The following is a 21,161-nucleotide window of genomic DNA, read 5'->3' as shown; positions in this document are numbered from 1 at the left end:
TTACAGAGGAGGGATATGTGTTTACGGAGGAGGGAGATGTGTTTACGGAGGAGGGAGATGTGTTTACACAGGAGGGAGATGTGTTTACAGAGGAGGGATATGTGTTTACGGAGGAGGGAGATGTGTTTACGGAGGAGGGAGATGTGTTTACGGAGGAGGGAGATGTGTTTATGGAGGAGGGAGATGTGTTAACGGAGGAGGGAGATGTGTTTACACAGGAGGGAGATGTCTTTACGGAGGAGGGAGATGTGTTAACGGAGGAGGGAGATGTGTTTACACAGGAGGGAGATGTCTTTACGGAGGAGGGAGATGTGTTTACACAGAAGGGAGATGTCTTTACGGAGGAGGGAGATGTGTTTACACAGGAGGGAGATGTGTTTACACAGGAGGGAGATGTGTTTACACAGAAGGGAGATGTCTTTACGGAGGAGGGAGATGTGTTTACACAGGAGGGAGATGTGTTTACACAGGAGGGAGATGTGTTTACACAGGAGGGAGATGTGTTTACGGAGGAGGGAGATGTGTTTACGGAGGAGGGAGATGTCTTTACGGAGGAGGGAGATGTGTTTACGGAGGAGGGAGATGTGTTAACGGAGGAGGGAGATGTGTTTACGGAGGAGGGAGATGTGTTTACAGAGGAGGGAGATGTGTTTACAGAGGAGGGAGATGTGTTTACAGAGGAGGGAGATGTGTTTACAGAGGAGGGAGATGTGTTTATAGAGGAGGGAGATGTGTTTACAGAGGAGGGAGATGTGTTTACGGAGGAGGGAGATGTGTTTACAGAGGAGGGAGATGTGTTTACGCTCTGTGTTTGTGTGTGTGTGTGTTCCATTCTCTTCCGTGGTGTAATGACAGAGCAGGAAATAACACACATATACACTGTAATTGCTTGTTCTCCAATCCTAATGACACACACACGCACACACATTCACACACATGTGTACACACACACACGCGCACACACACACACGCATACACACAAACACAAATACAGAAATACAGACACACACTTCAGCTTTTATGAGCTGAGAGGGCAGAGCAGGTGCCACACAGTGTGTGTGTGAGAGACAGAGATCTGAGTTGTTTCTTGTTTATACCGTATGTGTCTAAAGTGCTGGGCTGTCATGTTGTCCACTCTAAACACTTCACCGTCCCTTGTCAGCCCCTGTCCCCCTGGCCAAGCATAGACTCGGGTGATAGGTCACTGTCAGGGCCCCTGCAGCAGACAGGGCTGATGGGTGGAGACAGAGTGATAGATGAAGTTTACCTCTCCTCCTCCCTCCATCCTCCTCCTCCTGTTCCTCCTCATACTTAGGAGGGAGTAAGAATGAGGGGGAGGAGAGAGGGAGAAGAGGGGAGTGGAGGTATGAGAGGGAGGGGGTAGACAGAAAGGGGGAGTAGGAGAAAGGGGGAGAGAAAGCGAGAGTAGGAGGGGTATAGAGAGGATAGAGATAGAGAGGAGAGGAAGAAAGATAAGGGAGGGGGACAGAATGAGGGAATCACGTGACAGTGTAGCAGCTGCACAACTGAGAGGGCTGTTCCTGGAGGAGAGAGAGAACGACACAGAGAGAGAGAGAGAGAGAGAGAAAGAACAAGAGAGAGTGGGGCAAGAGAGAAGAAATGAGAGGGAGAGAGAGGGAACGTGAAGAGGAGTGAGCGAGTGTGAAAGGGAAAAAGAGCGTGTGGGAGAGAGAAAAGATAATGCAAGCAGGAAGAACACGGAGCCAGCCGGTGAGTGTGTTTGTTTGTTGTATGTCAGTTTGTATGTGTGCATGGTGTGTGTGCGTGCATGGTGTGTGTGTGGTGAGCATGTGTATCAGTGTGTATGTGTTTGTATGAGAGAAAAAGAGACACACTGAGTGAGAGAGAGAAAGATAAATGAGCCAAAGAGAACATGGAAGGGAAATATGTGTGTTAGAGAGTGTGCATGTTTGTTTTGCTAAATAAGCATGTGAGTGAAACAGAGATAAACAGAGAGAGAGGTGAGAGAGAGGAGGGTAAAGGAGGGGGATAGGAGAGAGATAGAAGAGGGTACAGGAGAGAGAGAGAGGATATGACGATGTCTCAACAAACAGGCAGCCGTAAGGATCAGAGCCTTTGCTGTGTGTGTGTGTGTGCCTAGGTGGGGGTGGGGCAGTATATAGCTGTATGTGGGTCACTGGGAGGGCAGTGGGGGAACACGAATAATGTTAGAATTGTGCGTGTGTGTTTGTTAGAATTTGCGTGTGTGTGTGTGTGTGTGTGTGTGTCATGGCTCTGACAGACTAACCCGACCTCTGACCTGATACTTCACCTCAGTGTCTGCTCTTTCCCCCTCTCAGAGCTAACACACACACACACACACACACACACACACACACACACACACACACACACACACACACACACCCACCCACACACACACACACACACACACACGTGCACACACACACACACACACACACACACACACACACACAGCCTCTCAGTAGCTCCCTCGCTTTCTCTTTCCCACACACACATTGTTGTATTACGATAGAGAAGAAATATTCTTCTCCCTTTCCTTTCTTTCACTACCCTCCTGTCCCTCATTTCACTTTTTTGTCCACCCTTCCATCCTCTCTATCTCTCCAGATATGAGCCATTAGTCAAAGTTGCGGTCATTAGGAATGATCTCCACGCCAACTCGCACCACGGCCACGGTCAGCCCTCTCACCCCGCTAGCCAATGGGAGTGCGGCTGCTCAGTCTGCTCACTCTGGATTCGCTGCCGCCCTCCGTCAATTGGCCAAACAGGCTGAAGATCCCAGAGGTGAGCACTGTGACCCCACCTCTCTCGTCTTACCTCAGGAAATCAATAACATCTATTCTATTCACACCCAAAATCCATCCATCATCTACAGTCTCCTCCCTCCTACCCACTCACTCTTCCCCTCTTTCCTTTACATCGATCTGACATCAGATTCATGTCCAACCGTGCTGTGTGTTTGTGTGTGTGTGTGCATGTGTAGGTGTGTGTTTGTGTGTTAGCTCCTAATGGAGGTAATTACCCACAATTACACTCTCCCTCTCTCCCTCTCTTTCCTTCTCTCTCACTGCTTCTCACTGTATCTCTCACACTCTCTCCTTATACTCTCTCCCTTATACTATCCCACTCTCTTCCATTTGTTTTTCAGGCATCACTCTATCCTGCCATCTCGCTCCACCCTCATTCCTCTCGGATGAGCCCCATTAGCTGCTTTTGTGTGTGTTGATTAGTGTTATGTCTCGTTTTTACAGTAATGGCTTCCTGATGGCCTTTCTACCTTGCTATTCCTCTCTCTTTCTCTCTCGTGCGCTCTCTATCTATTCAACTCTCTCTGTCGCTCTCTCTTGTTCTATCCATCCATCCCTCCCCTAGGTTCTTCTCCCAGTAGTGAGTCTTCAGTCTCCTCTCCAGCCACCTGTCTCAGTAAATCAGTCACCACTCCTAAGAGGGGGGTGTCAGGGCCACTCCAGACCTCAAGTGGGGTAGACAGCCTTCCCTCCACCCCTCCTGGAGTCACCATCGCCCCAACTCACAGCAAGACCAGCAACATTCTCTGGATAGGAGAAGGGCACCAGGTAAGAAGAAACGGTCCCGCTTTATTTGAAGTGCATCTTATGAAGGCTTTATAAAGCACTGCATAGATGCTTCACAAATAATCTATAACTGTATCTATATCATGCTCTATAGAGATTCATAATGTGGCAGAACTGTGTGACATAACCATCCATTTAGTTGTTCACATTTATTGATCCTTTATAAAGAATCAAATACGTTTATAGATGATTTGTCACCCATTTATGTGTTTTGTATTTGTTTTTATTATGGATCCCCATTAGGTGCTTCCAAGGCAGCAGCTACTCTTCATGGGGTCCAGCAAAATTAAGGCAGTTTATACCATTTAAAAAAAAACATTACAATACATTCACAGATTTCACATATGTCTGTTCTGGACTTGGGGACTGTGAAAATACCTCTGGTGGCATGACTTGTGGGGTATGCATGGGTCCGAGCTGTGCACCAGTAGTTCAAAGAGACAGCGCAGTGTAATTCAACATGTCAATACCTCTCATAAATACAAGTAATGATGAAGTTAATCTCTCCTCCACTTTGAGCCAGGAGAGATTGATATGCATATTATTAATATTAGCTCTCTGTGTACATCCAAGGGCCAGCCGTGCTGCCATGTTCTGAGCCAATTGCAAGTACTTTTTTTGTGGCACCTGACCACACTACTGAACAGTATTCCAGGTGTGACAAAACTAGGGCCTGTAGGACCTGCCTTGCTGATAGTGCTGTTAAGAAGGGAGAGCTTTGTTATGGACAGACTTCTCCCCATCTCAGCTACTGTTGTATCAATATGTTTTGACCGTGACAGTTTACAATCCAGGGTAACTCCAAGCAGTTTAGTCATCTCAACTTGCTCAATTTACACATTATTCATTACACAATTTAGTTGAGGTTTAGGGTTTAGTGAAGGATTTGTCCCAAATATAATGCTTTAAGTTTTGGAAATATTTAGGACCAACTTATTCCTTGCCACCCATTCTGAAACTAACTGCAGCTCTTTAAGTGTTGCAGTCATTTCAGTCACTGTATTTGCTGACGTGTATAATGTTGAGTCATCCGCATACATAGACACACTGGCTTTAAAATAACATCAAATTGACCATAAATACAGTGTAGACATTGTCAATGTTGTAAATGACTTGTAGCTGGAAACGGCAGATTTTTTATGGAATATCTACATCGGTGTACAGAGGCCCATTATCAGCAACCATCACTCCTGTGTTCCAATGGCACGTTGTGTTGGAGATAATTGCAAAAGGGTTTTCTAATGATCAATTATCCTTTTAAAATTATAAACTTGGATTATCTAACACAACGTGCCATTGGAACACAGGAGTGATGGTTGCTGATAATGGGCCTCTGTATGCCGATGTAGATATTCCATAAAAAATCTGCCGTTTCCAGCTACAAGTCATTTACAACATTAACAATGTCTACACTGTATTTATGGTCAATTTGATGTTATTTTAATGGTCAGAAAATGTGCTTTTCTTTCAAAAACATGGACATTTCTAAGTGACCCCAAACTTTTGAATGGTAGTTTACTTGGATGTGTAGTGTCAGTGTTTGTTGCTGGCATGTCATGCCTAAATTTGCTCATCTTGCCAATGAAAAATCATTAAAGTAGTTGCCAATATCAGTTGGTTTTGTGATTATTTTTTTTAACCTTTATTTAACTAGGCAAGTCATTTAAGAACAAATTCTTATTTACAGTGACGGCCTACACCGGCCAAACCCTGTCACACCCTGACCTTAGACATCCTTATTATTCTCTATGTTTGGTTAGGTCAGGGTGTGACTCGGGTGGGAAAATCTAGGTTTCTGTTCTTTGTGTTGTTGGCTGCGTATGGTTCCCGATTAGAGGCAGCTGTCTATCGTTGTCTCTGACTGGGGATCATATATAAGTTGTCATTTTCCTTTTGGGGTTTTGTGTGATCTTGTTTTCTCTGTAGTTTATTTTGCCTAACAGATCTGTGCGCTTTCGTTTTTGTCGTTGTCATTTTGCCTTTGGTGTCATCAATAAAAAGAACGATGTACACCTACCACGCTGCACCTTGGTCCGGTCATCCCACAAACGAGAGCCTTGGCGCACCAATCCCTTTAGCGGGATCATTTTCGTCAGAGCGCCAAATTAAAATTAAATTACTAAAAATATTTAATTTTCATGAAATCACAAGTGCAATATACCAAAACACAGCATAGCTTGTTGTTTATCCACCTGGCGTGTCAGATTTCAAAAAAGCTTTACAGCGAAAGCAAACCAAGCGTTTATGTGAGCACAGCTCTCTCAGCAGACAAAACATTACAAACAGCTAGCAGCAAAGTAGATTGGTCACGAAAGTCAGAAAAGCAATAAAATGAATCGCTAACCTTTGATGATCTTCAGATGTTTGCACTCACGAGACTCCCAGTTACACAATAAATGTTTGTTTTGTTCGATAAAGATTATTTTTATGTTAAAAAAAATCCATTTGGTTGGCGTGTTTTGTTGAGTAATCCAAAGGCTCGTGCAGGTCACGACTGGCAGACGAAAATTCCAAATAGAATCCGTAAAGTTCGTAGAAACATGTCAAAGTTTTTTATAATCAATCCTTAGGTTCTTTTTACAATACATAATCGATAATATTTCAACCAGACGGTAGCTTTTTCAATAGGAGAGAGAGAGAAAAGGTCTGCTCCAAGCTGCTCGCACATGCAAAACTCTGGGGACACACAGCTATCCACTGACGCGATGTGATCATTCTCGCTCATTTTTCAGAATAAAAGCCTGAAACTATGTCTAAAGACTGTTCACACCATGTGGAAGCCATAGGGAAAGGAATCTGGTTGATATCCCTTTAAATGGAGGGTAGGCATGCAATGGAACAGAGAGGTTTCAAAAGAACAGCACTTCCTGGTTGGATTTTCCTCAGGTTTTAGCCTGCAATATCAGTTCTGTTGTACCCACAAACAACATTTTGACAGTTTTGGAAACTTTAGAGTGTTTTCTATCCGAATCTGACAATTGTATGCATATTCTAGCTTCTGGGCCTGAGAAATAGGCAGTTTCATTTGGACACATTTTTCATCCAAACACTGCCCCCTAGTCTCAAGAGGTTAACAAACACAACGCTGGGCCATTTGTGCACCACCCTATCGGACTCCCAATCACGGCCGGTTGTGATACAGCCTGGATTCCAACCACGGTTTCTGTAGTGACACCTCAAGCACTAAGATGCAGTGCCTTAGACAGCAAAGCCACTCGGGAGCTCGCTATGATTGATAATGACAAAAATCTGCACTGAAGTCTAACTAAACAGCCCCCACAATCTTTTTATGAATGAGCCATCTGATTCAATGAATGATGGAGCTGAGTTGGCCTTTTTTCCCAAAATGTAATTGAAGGTGCTCCAAAGCTTTTCACAATCATTCTTTATGTCATTTATCTTTGTTTCATAGTGTAGTTTCTTCTTCTTTTTATTCAGTTTAGTCACATTTTCTCAATTTGCAGTACAGACTTATTTGCCATTCCTTTTGCCTCCTTTCTCTTAACCATAAAATTTTTCATCAATCCACGGGGATTTAACAGTTTTTACAGTCATGTTCTTAATGGGTACATGCTTATTCGTAACTGGGATAAGCAATTTCATAAATGTGTCAAGTGCAGTGTTTGTTTGCTCCTCATTGCACACCACGACCCAACACATATTCTTTACATCAACAACATAGGAAGCACTACAAAACTTATTGTATGACCTCTCATACACTATATTAGGCCCAGCCTTTGGAACTTTGGTTTTCCTAGATATGGCTATTATATTGTGATCACTACATCCAATGGATCTGGATACTGCTTTCAAGCTAATTTCTGCAGCATTTGTAAAGATGTGATCAATACATGTTGATGATTTAATTCATGTTCTGTTTGTAGCTACCCTGGTAGGTTGACTGAGGTTGCAGGCACTGGTTACAGTTTGCAGCTTTTTCTTGAGTGGGCAGCTTGATAAAAGCCAGTCAATATTTAAATCACCCAGAAAATATACCTCTCTGTTGATATCACATACATTATCAAGCATTTCACACATGTTATCCAGATACTGACTGTTAGCAATTGGTGGTCTATAGCAGCTTCCCAACAGAAAGAGCTTTAGGTGAGGCAGATGAAACTGTAACCATATTGCTTCAACAGTATTGTGGCTCTGAATATGAACAGCAACACCTCCACCACTGGCATTTCTGTGTTTTCTGTAAATGTTATAACCTTGTATTGCTACCACTGTATCATCAAAGGTATTATCTAAGTGAGTTTCAGAGTCAGAATATGAATGTCATCTGTTACAAGCAAATTATTGATTTCAGGAACCTTGTTTCTTAACCTCTTGCTCCTACCTGACACGCAGGCGTCCCATCTAGACATCTGGAAATGCAAATGCACTACGCTAAATGCTAATAGTACTAGTTAAAACTCAAACGTTCATTAAAATACACATGCAGGGTAGTGAATTAAAGCTACACTCGTTGTGAATCTAGGCAACGAGTCAGATTTTTAAAATGCTTTTCGGCGAAAGCATGAGAAGCTATTATCTGATAGCATGTAACACCCCAAAAGACCCGCAGGGGACGTAAACAAATAATTAGCATAGTCGGCGCTACACAAAACGCACAAATAAAATATAAAACATTCATTACCTTTAACCATCTTCTTTGTTGGCACTCCTAGATGTCCCATAAACATCACTATTGGGTCTTTTTTTTCCGTTTGAATCGGTCCATATATAGCCTAGATATCGATCTATGAAGACTGTGTGATCAAGGAAAAAAACATCGTTTTTTAACGCAACGTCATTTTTTTAATTAAAAAAGTCGACGATAAACTTTCACAAAACACTTCGAAATACTTTTGTAATGCAACTTTAGGTATTAGTAAACGTTAATAAGCGATCAAATTGATCACGAGGCGATGTATATTCTATAGCTGTACGTCTGGAAATAATGTCCGGGTAAATCTCAACCAAAATATCCGGTCGGAGACCGGAAGAAAGGCGTTGCCTTGCGTCTGTTTGACCAAGAAACAAATAGTAGGCAAATGACAAGACTGTTGACTTCGTGTGGAAGCTGTAGGTATTGCAACCTCGGCCCCATTTAATGTGGTTCACCTTTATCAATTGGTTGAAGTGGCGCATGGATATATTTTTCCATTTTCAGTGATCAGATTTTCCTGCACTTTTCGATGAAACGCACGTTCTGTTATAGTCACAGACGTGATTTAACCAGTTTCATAAACGTCTGAGTGTTTTCTATCCACACATACTAATCATATGCATATACTATATTCCTGGCATGAGTAGCAGGGCGCTGAAATGTTGCGCGATTTTTAACAGAATGTTCGAAAAAGTAGGGGGTAGGAGTAACAGGTTTTAAGCTACATATGTTAACATGGGCTATTTTTAGCACTTTTCTTCTGGGATGCTTGCTTGTTTTCATTGCTTTACTGGGAAGCTTAGCAGAAGTAGATATGCTCATGTTATGTATGTTAGTGCAGTTTGAGCTGCACACAGTGGACTTGCTCCTAGGGCACACCGCCTCAGTGCTAACAGTATAAATCTGGTTCATAGGCACATGATGACTGCATACAATATCTGTAGGATCAGTAGAGGCATTCAGTGCAGTTAACGGGACATAAATTAGGTTACTTACATTGTGTCTACCAACACCCCTGGTGTAATGTACAATTGCTGAAGCATCATGACAACTCTGTGTCACAATGGTAGTGATTAGCTGAGCTGGACTTGAGACATTGATAAGTCATTGTCTCAATGCAGCCTTATAGTGCTCTGAAAGGATCCAGAATCCCAAATGACTTGAGTGGATCCCATCCTCCTTATAAAACATGTTTTGTTTCCAAAAGGTATCGACATTGTCAACAAAAGTTACACGTTGAGCTGCAATAATCAAGTGACATCCTTTGACTCTGTTATCAGATAGGGGAGCTCCAGGCAACACTGGCCAGTCGGATAACGACAAGGCGGAGATGCATCCAGCAAGCGCGAACTGCGTCCAGCCACCGGCGGAGAAAATGTAAACATTCTACTCTGAGTGTTCCCCAGTTTCTTACGTAGGCTGGTGACCTGCGTGATTAAGGAAGCCACCTCAAGACTATAATCCTGGGCAAGCAAACAATTGCCACATTGGAACGCTGAGTGATCCGGTTTGTTCCAAAACAAAGCGTAGTAGATACAGCTCTGGAACTGTTCATGTATTTCTCCAGACAAAGAGGGCCCCATTGCAAAACTCATCTGGTACCAACTTCGTTCGCTTGATGGCTAGAAGCTTAACGTCTCAGTCAAGCAGGCTTCAACTTGTCTGTTAAGCGGGATACCGGGATAAGAAATAGCGGTCCTAGCTGTTAAAAGCTAACCGTGTCGCGGAATCCACACAAAAACAAGTTTGGTATTTGTATTTAATGAATAGCGGTTTTGTTTGAATAAAAATGAGTGTTTCCAGGATACAGTGTTCCGCTGCACACTTTATGTAGTGCTTATGGAGCCTATATGAATGCTTCATGAAGCCTTCATAAGATGCACTTAAAATAATGTGGGAGAGAGAGAGAGAGTGAGTCACCCAGTGGACCCATACTGGAAAGAAAAGTGGTAGCTGTAAACACTGTCTCCTATGATGTTGTGTGTGTGTGCAGTATGCTGTGAATAGTGAGCTTTGTGTGCATTTTCTTGTGTCCCTTGTGTCCCAAGAGCCCTGTGTGTATTTGTGTTTGTATTTAAGATGGAGTGAGGAACTAGGCCCTCTAAACAATCCAGGGGTTAGCCCCCCGAGCAGCCTTTCTCCCCCTCACAAAGAGCAGTCTGTCTGGCTCGGCCTCCTACCCTAGGGTTCCTATTCAGAGAGGGGGTAGTGGAAGAGAGAAATAGAGAGCAAGGAGAGAGAGGGTTAAAAGAGAGGAAGAGGAAGGAAGAGGCAGGGAAATGGACAGAGTGTGGTAGAGAGAGAGAAAGAGAGAGGGGGGGTATAATCAGAGGGAGTTGAACTGAGTGAAAAAGAAAGGGGGACAGGGGATAGAGGAAAGTAAGTATGAAGGAAGTTAAAGTGGAACTGACAGCATTTTAGCAACATTAAATCTTTGTAAAAATCTGTTCATATACATCCCCAGGAATAATATTTGTATTTTTTTAAACATTTTCTGACAAGCGAGCACTTAGATATGGTCATTTCCACGTTTTCAAAATTCTTAGTATACGTAATTTCCAAACATTCTAAGGCAGTTGTGAACATTCCAAACATTCTAAGGCATCTAGCCATATAGAGTGGGAAAGCCTGTCGTTCTGCCCCTGAACAGGCAGTTAACCCACTGTTCCTAGGCCGTCATTGAAAATAAGAATTTGTTCTTAACTGACTTGCCTAGTTAAATAAAGGTAAAATTAAAAATAAATTTAAAAAATAACATTCTTAAAATATAGTGGTGATCGCAACTGACCTAAGACAGGGACTTTTTACTAGGATTAAATGTCAGGAATTGTGAAAAAACTGAGTTTAAATGTATTTGGCTAAGGTGTATGTAAACTTCTGCCTTCAACTGTATCTAGCAGGTATTGCAAGTTCATAAATTCATCAGTTATTCTGCACTCTCAGACGAGAGTGCTCTGAAATCGGAGTAGATAGCCAGAGTGAATTTGCAAATGCAAGAGATATGCTAACTGGATAACAGTCATTCAAGTTCTTGCTAGCTAACCAAATGACACCTGCATCTCTAGCTGTCTATAGCCACCGAAAAACAATATGAGGGGGAAAAGTCAGTCACTCACCCACTCCTACAATGACATGACATGACGTCCTCCTAGCAGCTAGCTATCTGGCTAACATGAGGCTCAGTGTTTTTAGCTTGCTACATAATTAGATTAGCCATGTTATGACTGACTTGTGATCATTGCTCTTGCTAGTTTGATTGTATTGACATTCCCAGCATTAGTTACATTCTTCAGTTTTTGTCCAAAGTATTGAGTCATTGAAACTGAAACAGTGCATCCGAATGGAGGCAACAATGTACCAGGCCAGCTGTGATTTACTACCTGATAGCAATATGTTTTGGAGTACCAAGAAATGTAGTCCCTCCGATGTAGAAATCTCGTCCCTCCGATGAGAAATGGGGACAAGGTCTTCCAGCTGACTCATGCACCAATTCATGTTTTTACTATGACCAGAGAAAGTGAAATATTCATAGATATTAAAAATACACAAGCTGCTAATAACACAAGCTTATGGGAACACATTGCTATAGTAATTCATTGCAGCTGCGGTGCTGGTTGTAGTGTGAGTGGAAGGAGGGAGAACATACATTTTATGGCTTATAAAAGTGTTGAATGAAGTGTTGACAGGGCTGAACAACAACTTAATCATGAACTTACTCATAAAAACAGCATCTCTTTGCTGTATTCATTGAGTCTCTCTAGTCATGGTTTTAAACGTTTAGAAATCTCACAGTATCAACTTTGCTGTGCGTTCAAGTTTTTTTTACACCAATGTTTGGTGATCGACTAGGAATGACTTGGATTGCGATCGACCAGTTGGTGACCACTGCTTAACAACCACAGCTTAAGCCTAGTCATTAGCACTGGGAGCTAATATGTCCTCAGCAAGGTTACTCATGTGTGGGAGTAGTTTGGTAGAGTGAGTGAGTGTGTGGTTGTTTATACTTGATGGGGAGAGAGGTAGACAGCAGAGAAAGATGAAGGGGGTTGTAGAGGAGGAGTTTTAGGGGTTGCCTCCTGCCCTGATCTTAACTTGCTCTGACATATCAGAAGCACTTCTCCACCCGGGTGGGCTTTTAGCTTGCAGCTGAGAGGTCATCTCCCCTCCCTTTCATCTATTTCATCCTCATCCTCCCTCTCTCTTACTCTCCCTCCTTCCCCCCGCTCCATTTCCCCTCTCCTTCTTCCACTTTCCACTACCTTCCCCCTCTCCCCTGTCCCCCTCTCCCTCCCACCCCCTCTCGCTCTGCCCCCTCTCCCTTTGCGCCCCTCTTCCTCCGTTCCCCCTGTCTTCGTCACCCTCTCCCTCCACTCTCCTCACCCTCTGCCTCCCACTTCCTCCGTTCCCCTCTCCCTCCATTCCCTTCTCCCTTGTCCCCCACTCCCTCTGTTCCCCTCTCCCTCCATTCCCTTCTCCCTTGTCCCCCACTCCCTCTGTTCCCCTCTCCCTCCATTCCCTTCTCCCTTGTCCCCCACTCCCTCTGTTCCCCTCTCCCTCCATTCCCTTCTCCCTTGTCCCCCACTCCCTCTGTTCCCCTCTCCCTCCATTCCCTTCTCCCTTGTCCCCCACTCCCTCTGTTCCCCTCTCCCTCCATTCCCTTCTCCCTTGTCCCCCACTCCCTCCGTTCCCCTCTTCCTCCATTCCCTTCTCCCTTGTCCCCCACTCCCTCCGTTCCCCTCTCCCTCCATTCCCTTCTCCCTTGTCCCCCACTCCCTCTGTTCCTCTCTCCCTCCATTCCCTTCTCCCTTGTCCCCCACTCCCTCTGTTCCCCTCTCCCTCCATTCCCTTCTCCCTTGTCCCCCACTCCCTCTGTTCCCCTCTCCCTCCATTCCCTTCTCCCTTGTCCCCCACTCCCTCTGTTCCCCTCTCCCTCCATTCCCTTCTCCCTTGTCCCCCACTCCCTCTGTTCCCCTCTCCCTCCATTCCCTTCTCCCTTGTCCCCCACTCCCTCCGTTCCCCTCTCCCTCCATTCCCTTCTCCCTTGTCCCCCACTCCCTCCGTTCCCCTCTCCCTCCATTCCCTTCTCCCTTGTCCCCCACTCCCTCCGTTCCCCTCTCCCTCCATTCCCTTCTCCCTTGTCCCCCACTCCCTCCGTTCCCCTCTCCCTACATTCCCCTCTCCTTCCCTGCCTCAAGCTCATAGAGATATTAACATGAGAGTCTCTTGCTGTGACCTAGAAGAAGGTGATGTGTGCGCGCAGGCGAGTGTGTGTGTGTGTGTGTGTAGGGGACAGACATGACAGGGGTGTCAGAGTAGTGATGAGAGCATTGCTGGCAGGGGATTCAGTGATGCGTGTTCCAAACAGAGTGGGGGTTTGGAGTAGCTACATTGATAGCCAATGACAGTGTTAACATGCTATGGTTAGCTCAACATTAAGGGACAAATCCTGACATGAAAATAGTTTCACATGTTATGAGTGGGAGATTTTTTTTTAACTTAATTAACAAACATGATCTATTTCCGTCTCCCTCTTCTTCTCCCTCCCTCTCCCTCTCTCTGTCAGGCTGAGTCAGGTGTTTGTGGAGTGAGTAGGGAGAGTGTTGGGTCTGAGCTCAGCCCTACCCAGGAGAAAGGAGGTTATCCTGTCCCCTCTCATCACGTCTTGGCTCACCCCTCTTACCCCTTCAGCCTCACCCCCAGCTCTGTCATGCAGGACCGGCGACTACAGGGCCTTAGGTGAATCACTCCTGGATGTCTATACACACACATACAAATACACCACACACATGTACACAGACACACACCACAAACAAACACAAACACACACACACACACAAACCCATCAACAGTGCAACGGATAAGTCTCTCTTGCTTAAACCACATATGCACTATCCTCCGTTCACCCCAAAACAGCAGACCCAAATTTGCAATCTAATCCCCAACTCCTCCCCCTCCTGTAGTCTACCTGGTCAGGTACACCCTGCAGTTCCCTCGGGGATGGTCCCAGAGGAGTACCTGAGAGGACTCCGCCCCTTTGCTACCTCAGATGACCTCCGCCTACCCTCGCTGCACCTGGGGCTTGACCCCGTCACCGCTGCCCATGTTACTGCTGCTGCTGCCTACTACCACCCTGCCTATCTCCACCACCTACACAGGTCAGTCTATAGACCACCCTGCCTATCTCCACCACCTACACAGGTCAGTCTATAGACCACCCTGCCTACCTCCACCACCTACACAGGTCAGTCTATAGACCACCCTGCCTACCTCCACCACCTACACAGGTCAGTCTATAGACCACCCTGCCTATCTCCACTACCTACACAGGTCAGTCTATAGACCACCCTGCCTACCTCCACCACCTACACAGGTCAGTCTATAGACCACCCTGCCTACCTCCACCACCTACACAAGTCAGTCTATAGACCACCCTGCCTATCTCCACCACCTACACAGGTCCGTCTATAGACCACCCTGCCTACCTCCACCACCTACACAGGTCAGTCTATAGACCACCCTGCCTATCTCCACCACCTACACAGGTCAGTCTATAGACCACCCTGCCTACCTCCACCACCTACACAGGTCAGTCTATAGATCCCCCTGCCTACCTCCACCACCTACACAGGTCAGTCTATAGACCGCCCTGCCTACCTCCACCACCTACACAGGTCAGTATATAGACCACCCTGCCTATCTTCACCACCTACACAGGTCAGTCTATAGACCGCCCTGCCTACCTCCACCACCTACACAGGTCAGTATATAGACCACCCTGCCTATCTCCACCACCTACACAGGTCAGTCTATAGACCACCCTGCCTACCCTGCCTACTCCACCACCACCTCACACAGGTCAGTACACATATAGACCACCCTGCCGATCTCCACCACCTACACAGGTCAGTCTATAGACCACCCTGCCTACCTCCACCACCTACACAGGTCAGTCCATAGACCACCCTGCCTACCTCTACCACCTACACAGGTCAGTCTATAGACCAATCTACCTACCTCTACCACCTACACAGGTCAGTCTATAGACCACCCTGCCTACCTCCACCACCTACACAGGTCAGTATATAGACCACCCTGCCTATCTCCACCACCTACACAGGTCAGTCTATAGACCACCCTGCCTACCTCCACCACCTACACAGGTCAGTCCATAGACCACCCTGCCTACCTCTACCACCTACACAGGTCAGTCTATAGACCAATCTGCCTACCTCTACCACCTACACAGGTCAGTCTATAGACCACCCTGCCTACCTCCACCACCTACACAGGTCAGTCTATAGACCACCCTACCTACCTCAGTCTGACTCTATAGAATCAGTGTTCTACAGATGAGACAGAGAGACAGGCAGACAGACAGGAAGACAAAGAGACAGACAGGGACACAGAGAGACAGACAGGGAGACAGAGGTTTGAAGCAGCCTTTGTTGTTTGTGTGTTCTGGGTTGGGATGTATAAATGGCGACTGAACCACAAAATGTGCCAAAGGTTGAAATGAATTGCTCCCTCTCTCTTTGCCTCTTCTGCCATTCCTTTTCCCCTCGTCTCTCTCTCTGTGTGTTCCAGGATGGAGGAGTCTCTGTGTCTGTCTGCACTGCGCTCTCAGTTCTACTCTGTACCAGCAGGCGGAGCCTTCTCTACCCTCCACCCCTCTGCCCTCCACATGCACGTGCCTGGGGCACGCTACCCTGGGGAGCTCAGCCACACACACAGCGCAATAGCTGAGAGGTAACACACACACTTATAATACACACACCTGCACCTGCTCTGAGGGCTGCTACCTTTGGAAGCTGAACAATCCCTCTGGCTGAGAGGTGTTACACTCATACATGCACACACACTTTGTAATCTCTCTGCAGGAAAGGCACAGGTTGCTGACTGTGTTAAATTTTGCTACTATATACACATCACACACACCAATACACACATCGGTGTCTGTGTGTGTTTATATCCTGTGGTTACCTATTAATTGTTCATCTTCTCTTGCTCACTCATGCTGTCTTAATGCTCTGTGTGTGTGTGCGCGCCTGCAAGCGTGGGCATGTGTGTGGATAGGTGTGTGTGTGTTTAACAGTGTGTGGTTAATCTGCCCCATGTTGGGTGTTGCATCTCTCGTCATCTCTCCCATGTGTCTGTGGTGTGTGGATGTGTGTGTATCTTTTAACCTCCCCACAGACTACAGATGGAGGAAGACCTTCGCCAACGAGAGAAACAGAGGGAGCTTGAGCTGGAGCGGGAGAGAGAGAGGGAGCGGGACAGAGAGAGAGAAAGGGAGCGAGAAAGGCAAAGGGAGAGAGAGAGGGAGAGGGAGATGGTGAAAGCGGTGGGGACTCAGTACCTTGCTGGACTGAAGGCTCTCACGGCTCTGCCGGAGGACAGGGTCAGACCTGGGGAGAGGCTGACACCCAAAAGGCTGGGTGCGGTGTACATACACACACACACACACATACACACACACACACATATACAGTAAAGATTAAATACACACACTGATTGGTTGATTTCCCGTTAATTAAGCACCAGATATTTCTCTTGAAAGTAGAGACTGGTCACCATCCATATCATGCATTATAAAGTGCATAATGTAGTGTTTAATTATAATACTTCATCTCTTTTCCCCAGGTAAGCCCACCCTCCCTGCCCTCCCAGTCCCTAAACCTCTACAACCAGACCTCCAGTCCTCCAGGGGGTCAGCCTCTCACCCCATTCCCACCCTGGTGCCCTCTCAGATGGGGAACGCACACACTGCCTCAGCCTCTACCGGGGGGCTCCATGGAACACTGGCCTCTGCAATGAAGCAGGCCAATGGGGAGAAGCTCTGGTTGTCAAAGCAACGCCGGCAGGGGCAGGAGAGTGAGGCGTGGTCACCTGGGGAAGGGGTGGAGCCTAGGAGACACAGCTACAGGTGAGTGTCTAATCAGGCAGGGAACAAGCAGTTGAGAAATGCAAGTTAATCAGTTTCCCCAGCAGGAACAGGATCCGGCACCTTTCAGTTTTTAAATGTTTAGTTCCGGAACCCATTTTCTAGGATCCGTTACCTCTTGTGGTGTAAAGTACTTAAGTAAAAAATACTTGAAAGTTCTACTTAAGTAGTTTTTTGGGTAGCTGTACTTTACTCTACTATTTATATTTTTGACAACTTTTACTTCTAGTTCACTACATTCCTAAATAAATTATGTACTTTTTACTCCATACATTTTCTGTGACACCCAAAAGTAATCTTTACATTTTAAATGCTTAGCAGTACAGGAAAATGGTCTAATTCGGAGAGAATATCACTGGTCATCCCTACTGCCTCTGATCTGGCGGACTCACTAAACACGTGCTTGGTTTGTAAATGGAGTCTGAGTGTTAGATTGTGCTCCTGCTCCTGGCTATCCGTCAATAAAAGATAAAAGGAAAATGGTGCCGTCCGTTTGCTTATTATAAGAAATTTGAAATGATTCTACTTTTTTTACTTTTGATTTTTGATATTTTAGCAATTACATTTACTTTTGATACTTAAGTGTTTTTTTAAACCAAATACTTTTAGACTTTTACTCAAGTAGGATTTTACTAGGTGACTTCCACTTTTACTTGAGTCATTTTCTATTAACTCTCACAGAACTAGAATGATATTCACTGTCTATGATCTCTCTCTGCTCTGATAGACATGAGCCTGCAACTCTCATCTCTCCAGCGTTGCACTTCATTATTTATTTCCTTATATAATCATAATCATAGCCGCGGGAAGCGTGCTGGAGGTGCCACAGCACTCCTCTTGAATTGAAATACATTTGCCAAAGTTATAGAATTACTGCTGTCAGTTCAGAAAGAAAGGGAATCATTCAGGAGTGGGCCTATGCCTATAATTTAGCCACAGAGGAGAAATAGCAAATCTGTCAGTGAACAGCATCTAGCCGAAACAGGCCTTTTGCAATATTTCAAATACAATCGTTGGAAAGCATATGGCTCCTGCTGAAAAGAGAAGACTAATCTGTCTATAATCTACCAAAATATTTGATCAACTTCCAAATAGGCCTTTTAAGTGAACAGCACTGTTTTACAAAGTAAAACAAGAGAGAGATGAGCTTTTGGCACAAGCGCATTGACCATCGCTGGTGAGTGAGCTGTGCATCATTGGCTGAGTCAGTGAAACTGGAAAGCTTTTTTAGGACTATCATTTCCTCCTCATATTGTACACTTTGTGTGTCTCCTCACACCTAGGCTTAGACTATTTTTATTGATCTGAGATTCTCAGTTTGTCAATGTCAAAATGTAGCCTGTCATTTTGATCATTTGTGAGGTAATAAGAAAAGATTCTGCTAAAGTATCCAGTCATCAAAAATGATGTGGAATTGTGTTAAATGTGTTTCTAAAAGACAACATTTTCCTAGACCCTAGGTTCCACATTTTCCCCCATGTGTGCAACTTCTGCAAGCACCTCTACTCTACTGCTCTATGCCAGTATGCAAAAGCAATGGTAATGCAAAAGCAACGATAATGCAAAAGCAATGATAATGGAAAAGCAATGGTAATGCAAAAGCAACGATAATGGAAAAACAATGATAATGGAAAAGCAATGATAATGGAAAAGCAACGGTAATGCAAAAGCAATTGTAATGGATAAGCAACGATAATGCAAAAGCAACGACAACGGAAAAGCAATGGTAATGCAAAAGCAACGGTAATGGATAAGCAACGACAACGCAAAAGCAACGATAATGCAAAATCAATGGTAATGGAAAAGCAATGATAATGGAAAATCAATGATAACGCAAAAGCAACGATAATGCATTCAATGATTTATTATTATACAGGTGATTTTTTTATCTGGCACTTCAGAGCTCCCCCCCCCCCTCCCGGGCTCACTTTTACAAATGAAACACTGATGTGCGTGCGTTTATGCATGTATTAAGATAACACTGCAGTATCCTCTGAGTCAGTACTCGTTCTACTCTGCTTTTAGCTTGGCTGCATCATCAAGGTCAACTCTGATAAAACCAAGTGTGTTTGTGTTTGTGTGTGACTATATTGTTTTTCTTGTCTTCACAGGTCCAACGCCAGCCAGTGTGACCCATGCAACAGAGAGTCTCAACCCCACCTAGGAGCCCCACCTCCACTCATCTCCCCCAAAGCTCACCCTCACCTCCTCCCCCACCCCCCTGTCCCTCCCACCACCCTCTGGAACCCTGCCTCTCTCACAGAGACCTCCCCAGACCCTCGTCGCAGGTTTGACTCCCCTATTCCCCCCTCCCGCCCTCCTCCTGGTCTGACCAGAGCTGAGTGGCCCCCCAGCTGGGAGCGGGGGGAGGAGGGATGCAGGAGGATGGGGGAGGGCCCAGAGAGGTTTTCCTTTATCAGGGGACCCGTTCTGCAGATTTCTGGCCTCTGGAGCATGGCTGAGCTTGAAAGATCCACTCACAGTCTCCACCACCAACATAACCACCACCATAACCACCTCCACCAGCAGGGCTCACTGCTCCTGTCCTCCCCCAGCCCCAGCTCTGACCTGGGGGTCCAGCGCCCGCCCAGCTCCCCCTCTCCCTCCAGGGACCTCCAGAAGTCTGAGCGGCCAGGCCAGGAGCCTCAAAACCCAGTGGTGTACGATAAGATCCTTCAGCAGCAGCACAGGCTGGTCAGCAAGCTGGATCTGGAGGAGAGCAGGAGGAGAGATGCCAGGGAGGGAGGTAAGACGAAAGGGGATGTAAGAGGGAGGGAGGGAGGAAGGGAGGTGAGGAGAGTGGACATTCAAGTGGGGATAAGACGAGATCTGGGTGGGCCTTAACAAAATTCTGGTCTGTACTCTCTCTCTCTCTCTCTCTCCCCCCCTCTCCCAGGGTATTACTATGATCTAGATGAGTCGTACGATGAGAGTGATGAGGAGGAAGTGAGGACCCACCTCAGAAGGGTTGCAGAGCAGCCCCCCCTAAAACTAGACACATCCTCAGAGGTAACTACCACACACATTAACCATTTTCAATTGTTCTTCTATTATATTGTTGTATGATTTAATTCTCTGTAATCTGTCTCTCTGTAGAAGGTGTGTTTTCTGCGCGTGTGTGGCCTGACCACGCTGGCCCATCGTGACCAGCTGTTTCATCAGAAGAGGAGGAAGAGGAGGAGGATGCTGAGAGAGCGCAGCATCTCCCCTCCTCCTGTACAAGGCAAGAGGAAGACCCCTTGTTCTACTGTGGCACCTGTTCCCCCCCTCAGCACCACTCTCACCCCTGAAGAGATGAACTGCTTCCCCCAACTGGAGGACAAGAAACACTTCCTCAACATGCTTAGCCTGTCCCATGTCACTAGCCAGCAGAGGAGAGGTAACATACAGTACACTAACCCCAGCACAGTACACCCTAGCTCTTATTCTCCAACCCCTATCCACTACAACCTAGTGTACTCTAATGCCCTATCCAAGGGGTATTAAAATCTTACCCTAGGAGTTCCGAAGTACTGCTGTTTTTCTGTTCTACCTGATAGTTAATTGCACCAACCTAGTGTCTAAATCTCTCCCTGAATAGAGGAGAAGAATAAAAAAAACTGTGGAACTGGCTTTGAGGTCCATATTTGAATTTGAGGAATCTATCCCATTTTCACCCCTCCCCTTGCTCTCTTTTTCTATCTCTCTCTTGCTCTGTAGATAAGGAAAAGATGGAGGGGTTGCTGAAGGCTATAAAGCTAAAGAGTGTGACATTGGACACCATCAGATACAACCCATTACCCCTCTGTAGCAGCACTCCTGCTCTCTCAACTGGTAAGACGCACACACACACACACACACACACAGACACACACACACACACACACACACACACACACACACACACACACACACACACACACACACACACACACACACACACACACACACACACACACACACACACACACACACACACACACAAAGG

At 45.7% G+C, this 21,161-nt stretch overlaps 1 pseudogene; it reads left to right on the top strand.

Annotated features, from left to right (window-relative positions):
• Nucleotides 1-1,551: 1,551 nt before the first annotated feature.
• Nucleotides 1,552-21,161, top strand: part of LOC115134176 (genetic suppressor element 1-like) — a 29,091-nt pseudogene continuing 9,481 nt past the window's right edge.

This window comes from Oncorhynchus nerka, linkage group LG9a (assembly GCF_034236695.1).
Source record: "Oncorhynchus nerka isolate Pitt River linkage group LG9a, Oner_Uvic_2.0, whole genome shotgun sequence".
Lineage (NCBI taxonomy): Eukaryota > Metazoa > Chordata > Actinopteri > Salmoniformes > Salmonidae > Oncorhynchus > Oncorhynchus nerka.
The sequence above is the reverse complement of the archived record's forward strand: the minus strand, read 5'-3'. Positions and strand labels throughout refer to the sequence as shown.